Raw genomic sequence first — 16,361 nt, 5'->3', positions numbered from 1 at the left:
CGGCACATATGAAGTTAAGAACGCATGTCCTTAACATTTACACTGCATATATGAAGTTAAGGATATGATGTCCTAAAGTTTAACAACGGAAGGTACAAATACAGGACACTTTGTCCTTAATATTTACACGGCATTCATGAAGTTAAGGACACCATATCCTTAATATTTACACAACACTCATAAAGTTAAGGACAATATATCCTTAATATTTACATTGCACACATAAAGTTAAGGACACCGTGTACTTAATATTTACACTACACATATGAAGTTAAGGACATGAGGTCCTAAAGTTTAACAACAGAATGTGCATTTATAAGTTAAGGACATTATGTCCTTAACATTTACACTACACACATGAAGTAAAGGACTGTCACGACCCGAATTTTCTACCTTCGGGACCGTGATGGCGCCTAACATTTCACCTGCTAGGCAAGCCAACGTTAGAATAATCTTAGCCATTTCTAAATAAATTAAATTAAATAGAAATCCATTACTGAAATAAAGTGCGGAAGACCATAACAAACGAATTATCCAAATATATCCCCGAATCTGGTGTCACAAGTGCACGAGCTACTAGAATAATACAAATAAAGGTCTGAATAAAATGAAGCTGTTTGAGAGAAATATACAGCTACGATAAAGTGGAAGGGGACTTCAGAACTACGAACGTCATGCAGTTATACCTCAAGTCTCCTGCGAATAGCTGAATCCGAGCAAATCTATTGTACGCCGCTGGACCAACTCCGATATCTGCACAATAAGTGTAGAGTGTAGTATGGGTAAAACCGACCACATGTACTCAGTAAGTTTCGAGCCTAACCTCGACGAAGTAGTGACGAGGCTAAGACAGGTCACTTGCATTAACATGTACGCAGTAATAATAACAATAACAGGAATAGAAGTAAGACCGGTAAATAATATCAATAATTGAAGTCAATTCAACAGTCATAATCCCCCAATTTATTTCCGTTACGGTGTGCAACCCGCTCCAACAATATAAACTTAGAATAAAATCTGTTGCGGCGTGCAACCCGATCCAACAATATAACTTTTCAATTAAATTTCGTTGCAGCGTGCAACCCGCTCCAACAATATAAACTTTAAATAAATCTGTTGCGACGTGCAACCCGATCCCCCAATATATTCATTTTTATTTCTGTTGCGGCGTGCAACCCGCTCCAGCAATATAATTTAACAACTCTTAAATGTAATAAAAATACTACAATAAATACCACGTTCAATAAGAAATTATTAAGAAACAAGGCATACAATAATTATAATTTATTTATGAAATAAATAATGACATGTAGCAATTAATTGTGAAAATCAGGGAGAAAATAGGCAATTTAATATTTAATATGCTAAATGTCAAGTAGCAATTGAGACACATAAGTCAAATAAGCATGCAGCAATTATAGCATGAATTCAAGACATAATATTGGACAAGGAATATGAGAGAAATAATTAATATAATAATTAATTCATGATTTAAATTAATTTATAATTTTTCTGATAAATAGGCAAATAATCAATTTGACAACGTATAGGCACTCGTCACCTCGCCTATACGTTGTTACACATGAAATTAACGTAACAAATAATTCAAGGGTTCTATTCCCTCAAGTCAAGGTTAACCACGACACTCACCTCGCTTCAAAACCAAATTTCAAGATTTCAATACACCTTTTCCTCGCGAATTCGTGTCCGAAAGTTTCAAATCTAGTCACAAACAATTCAATATACTCAACACGAATCGTAAAAATTAATTCCATATGAATTTATTAATTTTCTGAATTAAAATCCGAAATTTATTTTAAAAAATATTGACAGTAGGACCCGCATCTCGAATCCCGAAAAAACTTACAAAATACGAACACCCGTTCTGATACGAGTTCCACTATATAAAAATTATCAAATTCCGATGTCAAATGGACCTTCAAATCTTAGATTTCGTTTTTGAAAGATTTTATAAATATAAATCTGATTTTTCTTCCATAAATTCACGGATTCATGATGTAAATGAGTATGAAATCATGAATTATAATCAATATAGGATAAGGAACACTTACTCCAATGTTTTCCTTGAAAAATCTCCTGAAAATTGCCTCACCCGAGCTCTTAAAATCCAAAAATGGGTAAATATGGTCAACCCCCGAATTTATATGTTCTGTCCAGGGCTTTTCGCTTCTTCGACCTCAACCTCGGCCCATGCTTGGTCGCGACCTCGACCTCGACCCATGCTTGGTCGCGACCTCGACCTCGGCCCATGCCTGGTCGCGACATCGGCCCATGCCTGGTCGCGACCTCGACCTCGGCCCATGCCTGGTCGCAAACTTGACCTCGGCCCATGCCTGGTCGCGACCTCGACCTCGACCCATGCCTGGTCGCGACCTTGACCTCGACCTCAGCCCAAACCTGCGAGCTAAATTCTGCAGGTGCAATTGCACCAAAAGACTAAAATTTCCAGCAACAGTTTAAGTCTAAATTTTGATCCGTTAACCTTCTGAAATTCACCAGAGCCCCTTGGGACCTCAACTAAATACACCAACCAGTTCTAAAACATTATACGAACTTAGTCAAAACCTCAAATCACATCAAACAACGCTAAAACTATGAATCATACCCCCAATGCAAGCTTAATAAAACTAAGAACTTTGAACTTCTACATTCAACGCTGAAACCTATCAAATCAAGTTCGATTGACCTCAAATTTTGCACACAAGTCATAAATGACATAACGGACCTATTCTAATTTTCAAAATTGGATTCCGGCCTTGATATCAATAAAGTCAACTCCGCGGTCAAACTTTAGAAATTTTTAGCCTTTAGATTTCTAGTTTTCGTTAAATGGCAATAATTTGAGTTACGAACCTCCGAATTTAATTCTGGGCATACGCCCAAGTCCCAAATCATGATATGAACCTACCGGAGTTGTCAAAATACTGATCCGAGTTCGTTTGCTCAAAATGTTGACCAAAGTCAACTTGGATGAGTTTTGAAGCACTATTTCACATTTTAATTAATGTTTTACATAAAAACTTTCCCGAAAATTATACGGACTGTGCACGCAAGTCGAGGAATAATAAATAGTACTTTTTGAGGTCTTAGAACACATAAATGAATGTTTAAATTAAATATGATATTTTGGGTCATCACATTCTCCACCTCTAAAACAAACGTTCGTCCTCAAACAGAATTAGAAAATTACCTGAGCTGGTGAAAAGGTGTGGATATCTCCGCATGTCCGACTCGGACTCCCAGGTAGATGCTTCTACTGGCTGACCTCTCCATTAAACCCGAATTGAAGGATAACTCTTAGACCTCAATTGTCGGACCAGCTGACCTAGAATAGCTACCAGCTCCTCCTCATAAATCAAATCTTTGTCCAATTGGACTGAGCTGAAATCTAATACATGAGACAGATCACCATGATATTTCTAGAGCATAGACACATGTAACACCGGATAAACTGCTGATAAACTAGGTGATAGTGCAAGCCTGTAGGCTACTTCACCCACCCGTTCAAGAATTTCAAAGGGTCCGATATACCTAGGGCTCAACTTGCCCTTCTTTCCGAATCTCATTACACCTTTCATAGGTGAAACCCGGAGCAATACTCTTTCTCCTGCCATGAATGCAATATCACGAACTTTACGGTCGACATAGCTCTTTTGCCTAGACTGAGCTGTGTGAAGTCGATCCTGAATAATCTTGACCTTATCCAAGGCATGTCACGACCCAAAATCCGACTAGTCGTGATGGCACCTAACCCAACCCGCTAGGTAAGCCAATTATCAAATATCCAATTCCAATAACAATTATTAAAGCAATTTAAATAAAGTAAAATCTTAATCTTATACTTTCCCCAAGAACTGGTAGTACAAATCATGAGTTTCTAAGAATAGAATTTATAAAGTGGAAATGAAATAAATACATAGTCTGTTTGAATAGTACATAAACAGAGTTTTACAGATCTAAAGCTACCACGAACAAGAGGCAGCTACAGCCAGGACGTAGGTACATCTTCAATCCAGCTCCCATCGAACACAACAACATCAGCAGCCAACATATGCACACAAGGTGCAGAAGTATAGTATGAGTACAACCAATCTCATGTACTCAATAAGTAACAAACCTAACCTTAGGTTGAAAGTAGTGACGAGCTAACACGAAGGTCGGGTCCAACACCAATATTCCACAACAGTTCATAATAGCATAGTACAAGTAATAAAAGAGGTGTCTCTGAAATAAAATGCTCAGTTCGTTCACAGTTCTAGAAAAATAGACATTTCTTTTCAAGTATCTCAGTAAAAACGCAAATCTTTTACCGAAAATGCCAAAATACGAGTAAGTTTGAAAACTGTGATTTTTTCCCAAAACTTCTTTCAATAATAAGTAAGATGTTTCATTTTCAGATAGCATGAGGAAAGTTCGTCTCTATGACTACATGTCAAGATACATGTAAAATCATAAATGTCACCAACATCGGGTAGCAGAAGGAAATGCATCTCTATGCATGTATCTCAAGTACGCATGTCAAATGCAATGCATCTAAATGATGAGCTCATGTACTCACACTCTCAGAGTACTCAATCTCACTGTCTCGCATTCTCTCTCACTATGCTCAATGCTCAACACACTCAATCACTCAGCACTGTACAATACCAGATGCGGTGTGCAGCTCGATCTATATATGACCATAAGGCTCGTTGCGGCGTGCAACCCAATCCCCCCCTTCCCCCCCCTCCACACACACACATATATATATATATAGTCGAGTGCGCTCACTGGAGGTGTGCAGACTCCGGAGGGGCTCCTTCAGCCCAAGCGCTATATTGTTGCGGAGTGCAGCCCGATCCAATATTGTTGCGGCGTGCAACCCGATCCAATATTGTTGCGGTGTGCAACTTGATCCAATAAATATCCAAATATATATATATATATATATCCGATCCATATAAGATATAATCAATATAATATGTTGCGGTGTGCAGCCCGATCCCAAAATATCACTCTCACTCAGGCCCTCAACTTCACTCAGTCATCAATCTCTCCAGTTTCACTCACGGGCTCACAATGTCATGAAACTAGCCCAACAATAATGATATGATGTGTCAATAAATAATATCTGAGACTGAGATATGGTATGAATGCATGAATATGACTGAGTACGAAATATAAATAAAATTAATGAGATGACAGTAAGAAACGACCACTATAGGTCCAAACAATATCGGCATAAAGCCTAAACATAATATCTAACATGATTGACAGCTCAATTACTTTATCACATGGTGAAAACACGGATATCAACAAAATAGGGCCATTATTCAGTGCCATGGAAATAACAGAGTCCCAATTCACATGGTGCACGCCCACATGCCTGTCACCTAGCATGTGCGTCACCTCAACACAAATTACATAACACGTATTTCGGGATTTCATACCCTCAGCACTAAGATTAGAAGAGTTACTTACCTCGAACAAGCCAATTCCAACACCGAGCAAGCCAAACGATGCTCTAAAATGCCATCCCGCGCGTGCCGACCTTCGAACGGCTCGAAACTAACCAAAAACAACTCAAATACATCAAATAATGCTAAAGGAACCAATCCCGATCGAAAAAGATTACTTCTTGAATCAAAAGCCCAAAATCGGCCAAAAGCCCAATTCGGACCCGCACCTCGCAACCCGACAAAATTTACAAAATCCAACAGCCCATTCAATTATGAGTCCAACCATACTAGTTTTACTCAAATCTGACTCCAATTCGATGTTCAAAACTCGAAAATTCATATTATGAAACTTTAGGCCAAAACCCCCAATTTCCTCTATACAATTCACAATCCAATTACCAAACACGAAGGTAAATTCGTGATATAAGATCAAAAATGAGTAGAGAACACTTACCCCAGTTCACAAGATAAAAATTGCTCCAAGAATCGCCTCAATCCGAGCTTGGAAATGTTAAAATGAAGCCAAAATCACGAACCCTTGTATTTATCATTCTGCCCAGCACTTTCGCACCTGCGGCACATTAGCCGCTCCTGCGGTGTCACATTTGCGACCAAAAACACGCTTCTGCGAAAAATCATTGGAGGTCTGCCTTCGCACCTACGGTAAAATACCCGCATCTGTGCACTCGCAGGTGCGTGCCCACTTGTCGCTTCTGCGCTCAACTCACCGCATCTGCACCTTTGCAGATGCGAAGCAATCTCTGTTTCTACGGAACCCAGCTCCCAGCAATATTTTTGCTCCTACGACCCCTTCGTCGCTTCTGCGACCCTCGCACCTGCGCAAACCAGCCGCAGGTGTGGTCACACTAGAACCAAACAATCTTAGCAAAAATCCAAAATACAATAAAATGATCCAAACCTCGTTCGAAACTCACCCGAGCCTCTCGGGACCCTATCCGAATATACCAACAAGTTCCATAACACAATACGGACCTACTCGAGGCCTCAAAACACACATAACAACATCAAAACGATGAATCACACCTCAAATCAAAATCTATGAACTTTGAACTTTCAAATTCAATAACTCGTGCCGAAACATAGCAAATCAATCCGGAATGACTTCAAATTTTGCGCACAAGTCCCAAATAACATAACAAAGCTATTCTAATTCCCGGAATTACAATCCGATATCAAAAAGTCCACTCTCGGTCAAACTTTCCAAAATATCAACTTTTGCCATTTTGAGCCAAATTCAACTACGGACTTCCGAATCACAATCCGGATGCGCTCCTAAGTCCGAAATCACCAAACAGAGCTAATGGAAAAATCAAGACTCTGTTTCGGGTTCAAATTCACAAAAAGTAAAACTTGGTCAACTCTTTCAAATTTAAAGCTTCTAGCTGAGAATCATTCTTTCAAATCAATTCCGAATAACCTAAAAATCAAAACTGACGATTCGCATAAGTTATATTACATCATAAGGAGCTACTCATGCCCTCAAACAATCGAGCGAAGTGTAAATGCTCAAAATGATCGGTCAGGTCATTACAAGGCATCCTGTACCAAATCGGTACCCAACAACCGAGCCTCTACTGGTTCAAACCAGCCAACTGGCGAACGACATCGCCTCCCGTATAATGCTTCATACAAAGCCATCTGAATGCTCGACTGGTAGCTGTTATTATAGGAAAACTCCACAAGTGACAAGAACTGATCCAAGAACCTCCAAAATCTATAACACAAGCGCGAAGCATATCTTCCAATATCTGAATAATGCGCTCTGACTGTCCGTCTATCTGTGGATAAAATGATGTACTCAACTCAATCCGCGTGTCTAAATCACATTGTACAACCCTCTAGAAGTGAGAGGTGAACTGCGTACCTCGATCGGATATGATAGACATGGGCACACCGTGAAGGCGTATAATCCCACAGATGTAAATCTCCGCTAATCGCTCTGAAGAATAGGTAACAACTACTAGAATGAAATGTGCTGACTTGGTCAACCTGTCCATAATGACCCAAACTGCGTTGAACTTTCTCTGAGTCCGTGGAAGCACAAGAACAAAATCCATAGTGATACGCTCCCACTTCCACTCAGGAATTTCTAACTTCTAAAGCAAACCACCAGGTCTTTGATGCTCGTACTTGACTTGCTGATAATTTAGACACCGAGTTACATATGCAACTATCTGTCTTCATTCTCCTCGACCAATAATGTTGTCGTAAATCTTGATATATTTTGGCGGCACCTGGATGAATAGAATACCTGGAACTGTGTGCCTCCTCAAGAATTAATTCACGAAGCCCATCCACATTAGGCACACAAATACGACCATGCATTCGCAGAACTCCATCTTCCCCCACAACAACATGTTTGGCATCACCGTGCCGCATCGTGTCCTTAAGGACAAGCATATGAAGATCATCATACTGCCGCTCCCTGATGCGCTCATATAAAGAAGACCGAGCGGCTGTGCTAGCTAGAACTCTACTGGGCTCTGAAACGTCTAACCTCACGAACTGATTGGCCAAAGTCTAAACATCTGTAACTAACGACCTCTCACCAACCGGAATATATGCAAGGCTGCCCATACTCACAACCATTCTACTCAAAGCATCGGCCACCACATTGGCCTTTCCGGGGTGATACAAAATGGTGATATTATAGTCTTTCAACAACTCCAACCATCTTCTCTGCCTCAAATCGAGATATTTTTGTTTGAACAGATATTGTAAGCTACGATGATCAGTAAATACCTCACACGAGACACCGTAAAGGTAATGCCTCCAAATCTTCAGTGCATGAACAATGGCTGCCAATTTTAAGTCATGAACAGGATAATTCTTCTCGTGAACTTTCAACTGCCGCGATGCATATGCAATCACACTGCCATCTTGCATCAATACTGCACCAAGCCCAATGCGAGATGCATCACAATATACCGTATACGATCCTGAACCTGTAGGTAATACCAACACTGGCGTTGTAGTCAAAAAGGTCTTGAGCTTCTAAAAACTCAACTCACACTTGTCTGACCATCTGAATGGGGCACCCTTCTGGGTCAATTTGGTCAATGGAGATGCTATAGATAAAAAACCCTCCACAAACTGGTGATAATAACCTGCCAAACCCAGGAAACTCCGGATCTCTGTAGCTGAAGTAGGGCTAGGCCAATTCTGAACAACCTCAATCTTCTTAGGATCCACTTTTATGCCTTATACCGATACAACATACCCCCAAAAGGTAACTGAGTCTAACCAAAATTCACATTTTGCAAATTTGGCATATAACTAATTATTTTTCAAAGTCTGAAGCATACTCTGAAGATGTTGCTCATGCTCCTCTCGCCTGCTTGAGTAAATCAAGATATCATCAATGAATACAACAAATAGGGCTTGAATACCCGATTCATCAAATCCATAAATGTTGCTGGGGCATTTGTCAGCCCAAATGACATCACTAGGAAATCGTAATGCCCATACCAAGTCCGAAAAGCTGTCTTAGGGACATCAGATGCCCTAATCTTCAACTGATGGTAACCATACCTCAAATCAATCTTTGAAAATACCTTGGCACCCTGAAGCTGATCGAATAAGTTATCAATTTTTGGCAATGGATACTTGTTCTTGATAGTATTCTTGTTCAACTGCCGATAATCTATACACATCCGCATTGAACCATCTTTCTTCTTTACAAATAACACTGGTGCACCCCAGGGCGAGACACTAGGTCTAATGAATCCCTGATCAAGCAAGTCTTGTAATTGCTCTTTCAATTCCTTTAGCTCCGACGGGACCATACGGTATGGTGGAATAGAAATGGGCTAGGTTCCCGGAGCCAAATCAATACAGAGGTCAATATCTCTATCGGGTAGTATCCCCGGCAAATCTGCAGGAAATACTTCTGGAAATTCACGAAAAACTGGTACTGAGTCCATAGAAGGAACATCCGTACTGGAATCGCGAATATAAGTCAAATAGGCTAGGCACCCCTTCTCGACCATACGGTGAGCCTTCATATAAGAAATAATCTTGCTGGTAGAATGATCGGGAGTTCCTTTCCACTCTAATCGAGGTAACCCCGGCATAGCTAAAGTTATTGTTTTGGCATGACAATCCAATATAGCATGATAAGGTGACAGCCAATCCATACCCAAGATGACATCAAAATCTACAATATCAAGAAGTAGAAGATTCACGCTAGTCTCAAGACTCCCAATAGTAACCACGCACGAATGATAGACATGATCAACATCGATAGAATCCTCCACCGGTGTGGACACGTGCATAGAAGCACTTAAAGAATCAAGAGGCACAACCAAATATGAAGCAAAGTAGGAGGACACATAGGAATAAGTAGATCCTGGATAAAATAAAACGGAAGCATCTCTATGGAAAACTGGAACAATACCTGTGATCACGGCATCAGATGACTCGGCCTTAGGCCTAGTTGGAAAAGCATAAAATCGGGGTTGGGCCCCACCACTCGTAGCTACATCTATGGGACGGCCTCTAACTGGTTGGCCTCCACGTCTAACAACCTGACCTCTACCTCTAGCTGTCTGACCCCTGCCCCTAGCTAGCCGGGCGGGCGGTGGAGCAACTGGTGCCGGTATGATGGCACGAGAATCCTGCTGAGATCTGTTGCTCAACAACCTAGGGCAATACCTCCTGATGTGACCAATGTTCCCACACTCATAACACCCATCTTGTTGTTGTGGCTGCTGAAGCTGAAGCTGACCCGAACGAGCCGGATAACCGTTGTAGTGACTCTGGAGCGGTGGTGCACTGATAGGAGTTGGATGTGCACTAAATGTCGGTTGCCCAGAGTAAGGCATAACAGGACCATGACTCCTTGAAGCACCATGAGATGCCTGAAGTGCTGAATAAAATGGCTGGGAGGATGACCCCTACCATAAGTACCCCTGCCTCCAAATGAGGCGCCTCTAAAATTACCGGAATGCCGAGGTCTTTTATCATACACCTGCCTTCTCTCTTGTGCAAGAACCGTCTCGATCCTCCTAGCAACATTAGCAGTCGCCTGAAAGAAAATATCACTTTCAGTCTCCTTGGCCATCTGAAGCCTGATAGGGTGAGTGAGTCCATCAACAAACCTCCTCATGCTCTCTCCCTCAGTAGGAAGTAAAAGGAGAGCATGACAGGCTATATCCACAAAGCGGGTCTCGTACTGAGTAAAAATCATACTACCCTGCTAGAGACGCTCAAATTGCCTGCGGTAATCCTCTCTCAATGTGATAGGGAGGAACTTCTCTAGAAATAGCCGTGAGAACTGCTCCCAAGTCAATGCAGGTAACCCTGCTGGTCTGGTCAACATATAATCTCTCCACCACCTCTTGGCGGAACCCGTCATCTGAAATACTGCAAAATCGACCACATTAGTCTCAACTATACCCATGTTCTGCAACACCTCATAGCAGCGGTCAAGATAATCATGCGGGTCCTCAGAAGTTGTACCACTAAAGTGAACTGAAAAGAGCTTAGTAAACTTGTCCAACCTCAATAAAGCCTCAGAAGACATGGTAGGCCTATCACCGGCCTATGTCGCAACAACTGGCTGAACTACCCTAACCGGCGGGCCTGCTGGAGCCTAATACTGGGGAACCATTTGCTCCAAAGTGGGAGTAGTGGGAGTCTGTGCTCTTCCCCCAGCCTGTGAGACGGCTGGTGCCGCTGGAAATGTACCATTCTGGGCCACGCCCTCCATAAGACTCACCAAATGGACTAGAGCGTCCTGAAGCACTAGAGTAGCTATGAATCCTTCTGGGACCTGAACTGGTCCAACCGATACAGTCTGAACTGGAACCTCCTCTTGAAGATGCACATGAGGTTCTATAACAGGTGCTGCTGCTCGAGCTTTAGACTGAGCTCTACCTCTACCTCTGCCTCTGCCTCGGACTCTACCCCTGGTCATAGTTTCCACCGGGGGATCTGGTCCTTGTCCGTCGGTAGATGTATTACGTGTTCTCACCATCTGCGAGAGAATGAGAATAGAATAGTTCAATAATCGATGATAGAATAAAATCGCACGACAGGATAAGAAAGAAGTGATATTGTTCCTAAACTTCATAGCCTCTAACAGATAAGTACATACGTCTCCGTACCGATCCTTCAGACTCTACTAAGCTTGCTCGTGACTCGTGAGACCTAAGTAACCTAGTTCTCTGATACCAACTTGTCACGACCCAAAATTCCCACCTTCGGGACCGTGATACGCCTAACATTTCACTTGCTAGGCAAGCCAACGTTAGAATAATGTTAGCCATTTCTAAACAAATTAAATTAAATAGGAGTCCATTACTAAAATAAAGTGCGGAAGACCATAACAAACGTATTATCCAAATCCATCCTCGAATTTGGTGTCATAAGTGCACGAGCTACTAGAATAATACAAATAAAGGTCTGAATAAAATGAAACTGTCTGAGAGAAACCGACCCCATGTACTCAGTAAGTTTCGAGCCTAACCTCGACGAAGTAGTGACGAGGCTAAGACAGGTCACTTGCATTAACATGTACGCAGTAATAATAACAATAACAGGAATAGAAGTAAGACCGGTAAATAATATCAATAATTGAAGTCAATTCAGCAGTCATAATCCCCCAATTTATTTCTGTTGCGGCGTGCAACCTGCTCCAACAATATAAACTTAGAATAAAATCCGTTGCGGCATGCAACCCGATCCAACAATATAACCTTTCAATTAAATCCCGTTGCGGCGTGCAACCCGCTCCAGCAATATAAACTTTAAATTAATTTATTGTGGCGTGCAACCCGATCCCCCAATATATTCATTTTCATTTCCGTTGCGGCGTGCAACCCGCTCCAGCAATATAATTTAACAACTCTTAAATATAATAAAAATACTCCAATAAATACCACGTTCAATGAGAAATTATTAAGCAACAAGGCATACAATAATTATAATTTATTTATGAAACAAATAATGGCATGTAGCAATTAATTATGAAAATCAGAGAGAAAATAGGTAATTTAATATTTAATATGCTAAATGTCAAGTAGCAATTGAGACACATAAGCCAAATAAGCATATAGAAATTATAGCATGAATTTAAGACATAATATTGGACAAGGAATATCAGAGAAATAATTTATATAATAATTATTTCATGATTTAAATTAATTTATGATTTTTCTGATAAATAGGCAAATAATCAATTTGACAACGTATAGGCACTCGTCACCTCACCTATACATCGTTACATATGAAATTTACATAACAAATAATTCAAGGGTTTTATTCCCTCAAGTCAAGGTTAACCACAACACATATCTCGCTTCGAAACCAAATTTTAAGATTTCAATACACCTTTGCCTCGCGAATTCATCTCTGAAAGCTTCAAATCTAGTCACAAACAATTTAATATACTCAACACGAATTGTAGGAATTAATTCCATATGAATTTATTAATTTTTCGGATTAAAATCTGACTTTCTTTTTAAAAAATATCGATAGTGGGACCCGTATCTCGAATCCTGAAAAACTCACAAAATCCAAACACTCGTTCCGATACGAGTTCAAACATACAAAAATTATCAAATTCCGATGTCAAATGGACCTTCAAATCTTAGATTTCATTTTTTCAAGATTTTATTTCTTTCATAAATTCACGGATTCATGATGTAAATGAGTATGGAATCGTGAATTATAATCAATATAGGATAAAGAACATTTACCCCAATATTTTTCTTGAAACATCTCCTGAAAATCGCCTCACCCGAGCTCTTAAAATCCAAAAATGGGTAAAAATGGTCAACCCCCGAATTAATATGTTCTGTCCAGGGCTTTTCGCTTCTGCGACCTCGGCCTCAACTGCTCGCTTTTGCGACCCCGCCCTCAACTCATGCTTGGTCGCGACCTCGGCCTCAACTGCTCGCTTCTTCGACCTCGACCTCGGCCCATGTTTGGTCGTGACCTCGACCTCGGCCCATGCCTGGTCGCGAGCTCGACCTCAGCCCAAACCTGCGAGCTAAATTCTGCAGGTGTGATTGCACTAGAAGACTAAAATTTCCAGCAGGCAGCAACTGTTTAAGTCCAAATTGCGATCCATTAACCTTCTGAAACTCACCCGAGGCCCCCGGGACCTCAACCAAATATACCAACCAGTCCTAAAATATTATACGAACTTAGTCTAAACCTCAAATCACATCAAACAATGCTAAAACCACGAATTATACCCCAATCCAAGCCTAATGAAACTAAGAACTTTTAACTTCTACATTCAACGCCGAAACCTATCAAATCAAGTCTGATTGGCCTCACATTTTGCACACAAGTCATAAATGATATAACAGACCTATTCTAATTTTTGAAATTGGATTTCGACCCCGATATCAATAAAGTCAACTCCGCGGTCAAACTTTAGAAATGTTTAGCCTTTAGATTTTTAGTTTTCGTTAAATGGCGATAGTTTGAGCTAGGGACCTTCAAATTTAATTCCGGGCATATGTCCAAGTCCCAAATCACGATATGGACCTACCGGAGCTGTCAAAATACTAATCCGAGTCTGTTTGCTTAAAATGTTGACCAATGTCTACTTAGATGAGTTTTGAAGCACCATTTCACATTTTAATCAATGTTTCACATAAAAACTTTTCAGAAAATTATAAAGACTACACACGTAAGTCGAGAAATGATAAATAGTCCTTTTTGATGTCTTAGAATACAGAAATAAATGTTTAAATTAAATATGACATTTTGGGTCATCACAAGGACGCCATGTCCTTAACATTTACATTGCACATATGAAGTTAAGCGGATCAAGCACATATGTCCTTAACATTCACATGAAGTTAAGAGTAAAAACATCGCTAATTAGTGGCTAACCGTGCACTTTTTCCTAGACTAGGGGTGGCAATCGGGCGGGTCGGGTCGGGTCGGATGTGGAAGGGTTGAAAATGGGTAATGCAAAAACGGATAAATTATTCGATCTCATCCATATTTAATACGGATAAAAAATAGGTTAACCGGCGGATAATATGAATAACCATATTATCCATGACTTCTTGGATATGATCACTTTTGGGAGAATTTCTAGTCTCCCAAACTTGAGGAACCCCAATTTGAGGCTTTACAAATATAAATGTTAAAGGAAAACTTACATAAATGTTCTAAATAAGTTCCAACTTACCAACCTATATCTATTAACCATAGACTTACCAAAATACCCAAGCACATATAAAAATTAAAAACCCAAATAAATAAGGTTCTTTCTCTCCAAGAATCACACACAAAGATCTCCATCTATATTTTAAAGCGTGATTAGCACTATTATATACAAGATGGAAAGAAAATTTTATGGATGATGTAGCAAAGAAAAGGACATTTTTCAATGGGTATGGATAAAATTCATTGAAAACATATAGATGAGTACATATACAAAATTTGAGAAAGATTTGAGATAAAAAATTTAGAATTTCAATTCAAAGTTGTATTGCTTTCTCTGCCTATTTTCCATAATACAGCAGGAGTCTATTTATTCAAAAGCACATGAGAGATAAAATAGGAAAGAAAAGATTAATTAGCATCTTCCTGATTTGGTTCTAACGGTCAAGAGGAGATTGAGGAGCTGTGAATCTTGATTGAGAAAATCCCTGGGATATGATAGCACACTGAATGAGATTTGACACCAAGTGATTGGCTCTTTTCTTATGTGAGACATGAACCATAGATGTAGGTTGGACTTCATTCTCTTCACCTTTTTCAAGCTGGAGGAAATGATGGAATGTACTCCTAGCTTGTCCCAAAAATGCTGAAATGGGAGCTTTGAGAAAGGCTTGGTAAAGATATCTTCGATCTGGTGAGAAGAGGGAATATATCGAGTCGTTAGTGCTCCAATAGCCACCTTTTCACGAACAAAGTGGTAGTCAATCTCTATGTGCTTCATGTGCGCATGAAACACTAGATTTATGGTCATGTACAATGCGATTTTGTTATCACAAAAGAGTTATGGTTCATGTAATTTAATTCCAACATCTCTGAGTAAGAAGGTAATCCATACTAGTTCTGCCATTGTACTAGCCATTGACCTATATTCTGCTTTAGAGCTTTATCTCAAAATCGTTGGCTACTTCTTCTAGTGTCTGGACATCATGCCCAATCCGCGTCACAAAATCCGTATAGCTTTTAGTAGACTCTGGGCAAGAAATTTAATTCCATAGTGCATTGTTCCTTTGAGATAGCGAAGTATCTTTTTAAAGCTTTAATGTCTACCTCTGTTGGCTCTTGGAGATTTTGGCATACCTTATTGACTACTTATATGATGTCAGGTCGTGTATAAGTTAGATATTGAAGCACACCTACTAGACTTCGGTATTCCTTTGCCTCGACTAATTTTGAGTCTTCTGGTGTTAGTTGTGATTTCAATGTCATTGGTGTATTGAATTGAGAACATTCTATAAGGCTTGCTTGGTTCAGAAGATCTTTGGTGTACTTGACTTGTGATAGAGTAATTTCTCCCGAAAAATATTGCACTTCGAGCCCAAGAAAGTAATGTAATTTTCTCAAGTCCTTCAATGCAAATTCTGAGCTGAGTTGACTTATTAATACCTATATAAATTCTTCATTATTTCCTGGAAGCACAATATCATCGACATAAATTAGCATGAGCATAATATTGCTATTTTTTCATAAAATAAATAATAAATAATCTGCCATGCTACATATAAAAACAATGTGAATTAAAAAATTAGATAAGCTGTTAAACCAGGCACGAGGCGCTTGTTTGAGTCCATAGAGTGATTTGCTTAGTTTGCACACATAATCAGGGAGTTTTGGATTCTTGAATCCCGGTGGTTGTTCCACACATATTGTTTTTTTTTAAAATACCATGGAGGAAGGCATTTTTGATGTTCAGTT

The sequence above is a fragment of the Nicotiana tomentosiformis genome, chromosome 10 (genome assembly GCF_000390325.3).
Source record: "Nicotiana tomentosiformis chromosome 10, ASM39032v3, whole genome shotgun sequence".
In the NCBI taxonomy this organism is placed as follows: Eukaryota; Viridiplantae; Streptophyta; class Magnoliopsida; order Solanales; family Solanaceae; genus Nicotiana; species Nicotiana tomentosiformis.
Note: the sequence above shows the minus strand (reverse complement) of the source record.